Source organism: Salvelinus fontinalis, chromosome 23 (genome assembly GCF_029448725.1).
Source record: "Salvelinus fontinalis isolate EN_2023a chromosome 23, ASM2944872v1, whole genome shotgun sequence".
In the NCBI taxonomy this organism is placed as follows: Eukaryota; Metazoa; Chordata; class Actinopteri; order Salmoniformes; family Salmonidae; genus Salvelinus; species Salvelinus fontinalis.
In genome coordinates, this window is record NC_074687.1 from 47,446,705 (window position 1) to 47,455,835 (window position 9,131).

The 9,131-nt window shown below is 39.8% G+C and overlaps 1 long non-coding RNA gene across 4 annotated transcripts; it reads left to right on the top strand.

Moving 5' to 3' along the window:
• Window positions 1-1,056: 1,056 nt before the first annotated feature.
• Window positions 1,057-6,024, top strand: LOC129821415 (uncharacterized). 4 transcript variants are annotated; one of them, XR_008754311.1, is made up of 6 exons: window positions 1,057-2,382; window positions 2,661-2,772; window positions 3,003-3,685; window positions 3,918-4,113; window positions 4,218-4,345; window positions 4,429-6,024. It is a non-coding gene; the product is annotated as an uncharacterized LOC129821415 (long non-coding RNA). The 4 variants fall into 4 exon arrangements; XR_008754312.1 differs by having other exon boundaries at window positions 3,436-3,685; XR_008754313.1 differs by having other exon boundaries at window positions 1,057-2,139; window positions 2,248-2,382; window positions 2,661-3,685.
• Window positions 6,025-9,131: the final 3,107 nt, after the last annotated feature.

A 9,131-nucleotide genomic window follows, 5' to 3' on the forward strand; every position in this document is an offset into this window, starting at 1 on the left:
TAAGGTCCCAAAGTTGACAGTGCATTTCAGAGCAAAAACCAAGCCATGAGGTCAAAGGAACTGTCCGTAGAGCGTCGAGACAGGATTGTGTGGAGGCACAGATCTGGGGAAGGCTACCAAAAAATGTCTGCAGCAGTCCCCAAGAACACAGTGGCCTCCATCATTCTTAAATGGAAAAAGTTTGGAACAACCAAAACTCTTCCTAGAGCTGGCCGCCCGGCCAAACAGAGCAATCGGGGGAGAAGGGCCTTGGTCAGGGAGGTGACCAAGAACCTGATGGTCACTCTGACAGAGCTTCAGAGGTCCTCTTTGGAGATGGGAGAACCTTCCAGAAAGACAACCATCTCTGCAGTACTCCACCAAACAGGCTTTTATGTTAGAGTGGCCAGACAGAAGCCACTCCTCAGTAAAAGGCACATGACAGCCAACTTGGAGTTTGAGATCAAGATTGAATTATTTGGCCTGGCGTCAGGTCTGGAGGAAACCTGGCACCATCCCTAAGGTGAAGCATGCAGGGACCTGGAAACTAGTCAGCATCGAAGGAAAGATGAACGGAGCAAAGTACAGAGTTATCCTTGATGAAAACTGTTCCGGAGCACTCAGGACCTTAGACTCGGACGAAGATTCACCTTCCAACAGCACAACGACCTAAGCATACAGCCAAGACATAAATGGCTTCGGGACAAGTCTCTGAATGTTCTTGAGTGGCCCAGCTAGAGCCCGGACTTGAACCCAATCAAACATCTCTGGAGAGACCTGAAAAGAGCTGTGCAGCAATGCTCCCCATCCATCCTGATAGAGCTTGAGAGGATCTGCACAGAACAATAGGAGTAACTCTCCAAATATAGGTGTGCCAAGGCCTTAACACTTGGCACTACTCGAGGCTGTAATCGCTGCCAAAGGTGCTTCAACAAAGTACTGAGTAAAGGGTCTGAATACTTACGTAAATGTCATATTTCCATTTTCTTATTTTAATAAATGTGCATAAATAAAACATATTTTGCTTTGTCATTATGGGGTATTGTGTGTAGATTGATGGGGGGGGGGGGATTTAATCAATTTTAGAATAAGGCTGTAACTGTCACGTTCTGACCTTAGTTCCTTTTTTATGTCTTTATTTTAGGTTGGTCAGGGCGTGAGTTGGGGTGGGCATTCTATGTTGTTTTTCTATGTTTTGTTCTGTACGTTATATTTCTATGTGTTTGGCCTAGTATGGTTCTCCATCAGAGGCAGGTGTCGATCGTTGTCTCTGATTGAGAATCCTACTTAGGTAGCCTGTTTTCCCACTATGGGTTGTGGGTAGTTGTTTTCCGTTTCAGTGTTTGCACCATTCGGGACTGTGTCGGTTTTCATTTTGATTCTCTTGTTCTTTTTGTATTTTGTATTCATTCTCATTAAAAGTTATTATGGATACGTACCACGCTGCACATTGGTCCGATGTTTCCTACTCCTCCTCAGACGAAGAGGACGAAAGCCGTTACAGTAACGTAACAAAACTTGGAAAAAGTCAAGGGTTCTGAATACACAGTAAAACCTCCAGTGTTACATTCACTGTGTCTAAAGTGATGGACTCCCATAGAGTTGTTTTAGCAACTGGCAGTGCCAAATGACCCCTAGTGTCAGTGCTAGTAACTGGTGTTAATTGCTAAGGTATAACATTTTACTCTATTAGTGTAGACTTTTACTCGGTAAGTGTAAACATCCTCACAACCCCGCCCATAAATTCAGTTTCTGTGTTCAAATTTCCTCTTTTCTCGACGCCATTGTTGGATCAACAAAATCCTAATTTGTTCCACGCAAAGGAGAGTTTTAAACAATTATTCCACTGATATTATTTAGCTATTTAATTTCATTTAAATACTTGATACTTGGTTGTCAGACTACAGTGTAACATAAAACACCTAACAGTTTTGATTGTGTGTGTGCAGCTAATTTTAGAGTTACTTGCGTTTCACTTTTTGCACGTATTTGCTAGATAGCTAGCATGCTAGGGAACTAGCTCGCCCCTGTCCTGTGCAGTTAGTCTGTACAGGACAGGGGCGCGTGTCTCATTTCAGCACCGAGCTTTTTTAGCCTCATGCTAGTTTGTTCTCTTTATTTCACCAGCTTACTATATATTAAGGACTAATCTGATTTAAGGTCAGTTGTTTATTTAGCCAAATTTTAACAGAATTTTCAACTTGTGGGTCATTCATTCTTCAATTCACTTGCCATCAAATAGATTTTTCCAGATGTATTTTTTTACAGCTAATAGAGAGCATACTGAAGAGAACCTGGTGGAGAGGTTGTCATCAAAGAATACTCCAAAACTAAAAGCCTGACTGACTGCACCAAACGAAAGATGATCAACATTCTTGTTTCGGCGATGACAGAGACTCACGGGTAAGTTTAAAGGAAATATTCATAATGAAAATGGTTGAGCATTACTTGCTCCCATATCTGCTGAATGTTAAAAATGACTTCTGTATCAGTATCGCAGTCACAAAATTGGTTAGGCTACTGCTGACCATCCTCTTCTATTGGTAGAATATTTATCTTGTATCAAACTCGATGGGCATGATACTGCTTCAAAAATCAATCCTGATATTTAGCTGACTGGGGACCAATGTGGATGCGGAGATTCTGATTGCCGCCTAAACATAACATTATATTCTTGTCAGGACATCACCACCGTGCGGAGTGCGAGAAACGTTTGCAGAAGGCATCGTCTCCTTATTCCCATACCTGAAGGATCCCTACACCACAAATGGATATGTACATTGGCAAGAAAAAGTATGTGAACCCTTTGAAAATACCTGGATTTCTGCACAAAGTGGTCATAAAATTCAATCTGATCTTCATCTAGGTCACAACAATATACAAACACAGTCTGCTTAAACTAATAACACAAACAAGGATACGTTTTCATGTCTTTATTGGACACACCGTGTAAACATTCACAGTATAGGGTGGGAAAAGTATGTGAACTGTTGATTTATAACTGGTTGACCCTCCTTTGGCAGCAATAACCTCAACCAACCTCTGTAGTTGTGGATCAGACCTGCACAACGGTCAGGAGGAATATATTCCTCTTCAGAAAACTGTTTCAGTTCAGCAATATTCTTGGGATGTCTGGTGTGAACTGCTCTTTTGAGGTCATGCCACAGCATCTCAATCGTGTTGAGGTCAGGACTCTGACTACGCCACTCCAGAAAGCGTAAAGGGTTCACATACTTTTTCTTGCCACTGTAAGTATACCTTACAACTTATGAAGGGCATCTGCATTTAATAGGTCTGGTATGGTATCTGAGAAAATGGGACTTGGTTATAATTTTTTCCTTTCAAGATTAGTAACCATTTTTATTTCCTTAAGAACATTTTTACGACCCTACTAGTGGAGAAGGGTACCTCTCGTATAGAATCAAAACCGCTCAGAGGAATTTGGCTTCATCTTAGAAACGGCCCACTCAACTATACTCTGGAGGGCCAACTGCTGAGAGGGAGTCCAGGCCATCCACTTTGGTTACCCTGATTGAAGACCAGTGCCCTGAGGCCTTTTCTCTACTTGAAGCATTGTTCTGATGAAGAAACAGTCAAAGAGAAGATGAAATTGACCTTTCAGTACAGGAAGAAGATGACCCACGACCCGAGTAAATGGTCCACCGTCCAAACCAAATTTCCACGCTTTCTGGATGTGAAGGGCTTGGTAAGAATTTTGTTAAAGAACAGTTTTAATAAATGGTGTTTAATCTCTAGATGCCAATTGAGGTTGGCCAGTAAATTTAAACGAAAACAACACTTCCGTAATAGTAGTTCAATTAATGTGTAGGCTGGTGATATACTCAAACTCTGTTTTGGAGATTCATGTTGAATGTTTTGTGAGAAAGAAATTGACTTGCACACAACTAATGTTTTGGTCTTTGTCTAATTTTTTTCAGATTGAACAGGATTTTGTGCTGCTGTTTGGAGACGGAACGTCAGCCAAGTTTTTGGAGAGGTGGCCAACTACATTCAAGCAAAAGATCATCACGCTAAGCAATACCCGAAGCAAGGCCACTCAGGGAGCTGAACTTCAGGAGCTGATCCAGATGGCAGAATCTGCAGTTGATGAGGGAGCTGATGCGAATGCTGACGGTTAGATTATCATAATGTATCATTTATAATTCAAATAACTCTGAAATGTTAATGTCACTGATGGTGGAATTGACCATTTTAATCAGGATCTCTTCTTTGTTTAGGATGGGACGGTGACCTTTCCTCCGTCCTTCTACGGCCCCATTTGATTCCTCCATCATCCTAAGGCTGCAAAAAACAAGACAAGATGTTTGCATCCCAAGCTGAACAACATCTTGCGATATTCTAAAAGGTTTGTATTGCCATTCTTATTTATGGACAGTGCTGCAGCCGTTATGAGGAATTAATGATGGTGTTAGTTTTTGTCATCTTCAGGCAGGAACCAGTATCCAGGAGCACCTTGATGCGATTGACCAGAGCCGCCAACCTTATCTTCTTGCAGTTGGGACCAGGAAGAGCAGCATCCATGCTTACCTCATCATCCTGGAGAAGCGAGCGCTCTTGGTGCCATCAATGAGCTTTTCAAGACTCACCTAGCTTTTGGTACTGCTTACAATACAATGCTGTGCAACATGTACACCTTCATACAGACAACTGTGTGCAACATAGACATTGAGAAGGTTAAGGAGACTCCAAGGGTTGCTGAGCTCAGAGCTAAACTCCTGCACTAATGCTGATGATGATATGTTTTCTTTGCCATGCTAGTCATGGAAGTATCAACTTGCTCGTGAGGCATCTCAAGTTGATGCACGGAATGTGTCCTGGTAGAACTCTTAGACTAAAATGTGGTCAAGCAGATTGTTCTTGTGTATTTGGTACATTTTCAGGCTTTAGGAAGCATTTGAACAGGGCACATTCCGGAGACGGTCAAATTTTGTTAAACGCTAACTTGGATGCTAATACAGCTGTTGGTAATCAGCCAAGTAATACTGATTTTCCTTCAAATTCTAGTTGTAACGATGTTGTACCAATATTTAACAAGGACACACTTCCGTGTGCGTCTGCTATTGCTGCAGGCTGCAGGTATAGGTCAGATGAATGTAAATAGTTGTGTATCTTCCATGGAAGAAGCAGTTCAAGAGATACAGGGTCACGCTAAATCGACCGCTCGTACATGTATATCTTCAAAAGATGCAGGAACTGTCAGAAAAATCTAACATTCTTTTCAAGATATTGAAAATCCTTTCATATTGTTGAATTTGGGATCAAAACGAACTGCTTATTTCATACAAAAATGGGGAACATTTCAACCAGTTGAGAAAGTCCTTGGTGTTAGTGTAACGGGTGTCGTCAGAAGGATGAGACCAAGGCGCAGCGTTCTTTGTGTTCCACATAATTTATTAACGAAGTGAAACTTAAGAAAAGACAAAACAATAAAGAATACACCGACCGAACAGCTTCGTTGTGCAAACTACCTGCACACAAACAAAGAACAAGATCCCACACAGAAGGAGGGAAAAGGGCTGCCTAATTATGATCCCCAATCAGAGACAACGATAGACAGCTACACTCGGCCAGAAACAAAGAAATAAAAAAAACTAGAAATAAATAACATAGAATGCCCATCCAAATCACACCCTGACCAAACCAAAATAGAGACATAAAAAGGCTCTCTAAGGTCAGGGCGTGACAGTTAGATTTGACAATAGAAGAAACACAATTACTGGAACTCATGATCAAATAGTCAGAACTGATAAATGTTCTTACGTTCCAATTCTCCAGACGTTGCAATCAATTTTGAAGAACCCAAACACAAGTGGCATGTTTAACTCGGGGCACAATTTTAGAGACGGTGTTTACTTTGATTTGGAAGATGGACTATATATGAAGAGGCATCCTCTCTTTTCGAAAGAGAAAAATGCATCGTAAATTCAACTATTTTATGATGACTTTGAGACTGCTAATCCATTGGGATCAAAAAAGGGGTATTCACAAGTTGGGAGGTATGTACTTTACTTTGAGAAATGTTACCCCAAAATATTAACTTATGTGCACTCTTCCATACCCAGGACCTTAAAACTTATAGATTTGATTCCATTCTTGAGCCAATCGATTTGAAAGTGCTTGAGACTGAGGGTATTGTAGTTCCCTTCTTCAGTGGTCGTATACATGGCAGTATTGTCCAAGCAACTGGAGATAATCTTGGTTGACATTGTCTGTTTGGTTTTGTGGAATCATTTAGTGCTCGTTATTGTTGCCGTTTTCTGCCTCACTGAGAAAGTGGATTTTCAAACTGTGTTCTGTGAGGATGACCCAAGAGTGACTTTACGGACAAAACACATGCACTCAGACCGCTGTCAAACTATTCAGTCCAACCCAACACTACCTCGTGGGTACAGTGTGAAGTATGCTTGCTTACTGAACTCTCTCAAGTACCTCAATACTACTTTCTGTTGATATAATGCATGACATTTTAGAAGGAGTTGCACAATTTTAAGTAAAACCTGTGTTACACTATATACAAGCCAACTTTGTGACTGCAAAAGATGTGTACGGTAGAGTTCATTCATTTAACTATGGCTACATGGCTACACAGAGCGAAGGAATCGTCCACCTGCACTCAAATTGGATGATGAGAGCAATGATTTGGATCTAAATGCTATTCAGTCTTGGCGTCTTCTCCATACTTTGCCGTTTATATTTGGTGATCTGGTATAGAAAGATGATAAATACTGGCAGCTGCTTCTGTTACTACTACGAATTGTAAATATTGTGTTTTGTCCTATTCTAATAGAGGGCATAACTATCTATCTGGAGCACTTAATTGCTGAACATCATAGGCTGTTCAAGTATCTGTTTCCTGATAGAAATCTGTTACCGAAACACCCCTTCATGATACATTTATCCTCGTTGTATAAGGAATATTGGGACCATCATTTCATTAAAAAGCAACTGAAGAGTTTTGATAATGTCACCGTGACCAAGAAACACCAAAATTACATGGCATATAATTGGGAAACGTTCAGCCAGGATAGACTAGCTATAGGTCCAGGAAAGATGTTGAGGCTCAATGATGTGAAAGAAGGCCATGAGATTGCTGCCAAGTTGAATGTCTCAGTGCACACAAATGTTTTGTCAGTTAAATGGGTAAAGCACCAAGGTACAGAATATCGTCTTGATTTGGTCATATGTGCTGATGTAGTCATTGAAATGCCAGTATTTTATCAAATGAAGGCTATTGTTCTGAAAGAGGAATGGTTTTTGGGTTTGGTCAGCTCTTGAAACCTGATGTTTTGATCATCATTTGCATGCATTTAAAGTTGTTTTGAAGTGAAGTGCACCATGCGAGGTATTTCATGTAAATGACATCATGTACCACAAACCTTTCATATGGAGTCATTTTTTTGTTGGTGTTGCCTACATTGTCCCCTACTGTCACTTGACAACAGTTTAAGCCAGGGCTGATAAGGTTAGGTTGTGAGAAACATATTTGTTTAATGTAAATGTCATCATTTTCCAGGCAACCTATTGATTTGCTCATGTCGTATGGAGCAAGGGATTCTTTTGACTACATTGTACTGTCACTTGATAGCAGCTTAAGCCAGGGCTGAGACGTATGGTTTGGTCATAATAAACATACTTTAATGTTGAAACAGCTTTGCTTGAGTTTTTTGTGAAATTCCAAGTGCTTTTACAAAATGTAATTTCCATTTACATGGGGGAAGAGAAAATAAATGCACACTGAATGGAGTGAACACATTTTTACTCTAATAGTAGCCACCCTAGACGAACACGAGTGAGTGTCACTATAACACTCAAAGCGTACCTCTTCATGTTAAATTTGATCAACACCGGCCAGTTTAGTACATTGTTAACTTTTTTACACTCATCAGTGTTAAATCAACACTAGAAATGTAACACTTTGATCAGTGTCCTTTTTGCTCTGTGTAGAGTGGGGCCATATGTACTCGCTGACAGTGTTACATTTAACATTTAAAGTTTTGATAGAACACTTTCAAATGTACTGTGAACTTTCCGAATGCACTGCATGTAAGACATATCTGTGTCCCACCCTATTTCTTACATAATGCACTACTTTTGACCTGGCCCCTACGTGCTGTGATCAAAATTAGTGCACTATATGGAAAAGGGTTCTATTTGGGATGGATGCTATTGTTGCTGAGGGAGACGAGGGATAGGCTGTGTAGGCACGGAAGGAGCTATTAACACTATAGCTGCTATTTCCGTGATCTTCAAAAGGCAATGGTTCAGAAACGTAGAACAAATAAACAAAAGCTTGTTAAATCCAATTGTGGATCAGAAACTAAGACAAAATACATTTTGGCCAACAGGAACAGGCTCTTCTCCACGTTAAAACATACATGAGCCATTTGTTCACACGAAAACTGAATGCGAAATGAATGAGGAGAATTATGCAGCGTTGTCTGAAAACAGTTATTGTACCCATTTCAATCAAAAATGTATCTCGTTTTCACCTTTAAATAGCTCTAAATAGGACTTTGTCCCCAAATAATGTCATTGCAACTCTCCACAATCCACTAAGGGACGTCAAACCTTAAACACTTTAAATTCATTCAAATTTCTTGTATTATCCTTTATGGTTGATATGAAATAGGCCTATGCATGTAGTCATAATATATCAACTTTATTCAATTGATCATTAGTATTTTAGTAGAATACAATATCTGGAATTTTATGACAACCCTGTGTATCAGTGGGTCAGAAAAATGTCTTATCTGGTTTTCTGCTACGGGATGGATTAAATCAAAATAGCATTGCAGGAAGCAAATGAAATGAAAATGGGAAATATGTCTTGATTTGATAACAATAAGTATACATTATTCTACCCTACTGTTTAGAACAATATTCATTTTCCCAGTGCAGGAACAACATTCATACATTAAATCTAATAGGAGAAATCTCTATGTCGTCATTATGTAATGTTTCTGAAATTCGTATATAGATGTGTAATATATGTTCTATAACATAAAGTCAATCAATACATATAGGACCTTAATTTGAGCCAGTTTGCTACAGCAGGAAAATAATCCTATAGCAACAGTAAATGAAAATTATTATGTGATTTATAATTAGTGGCCATTTTTGGTAGGGAAAAA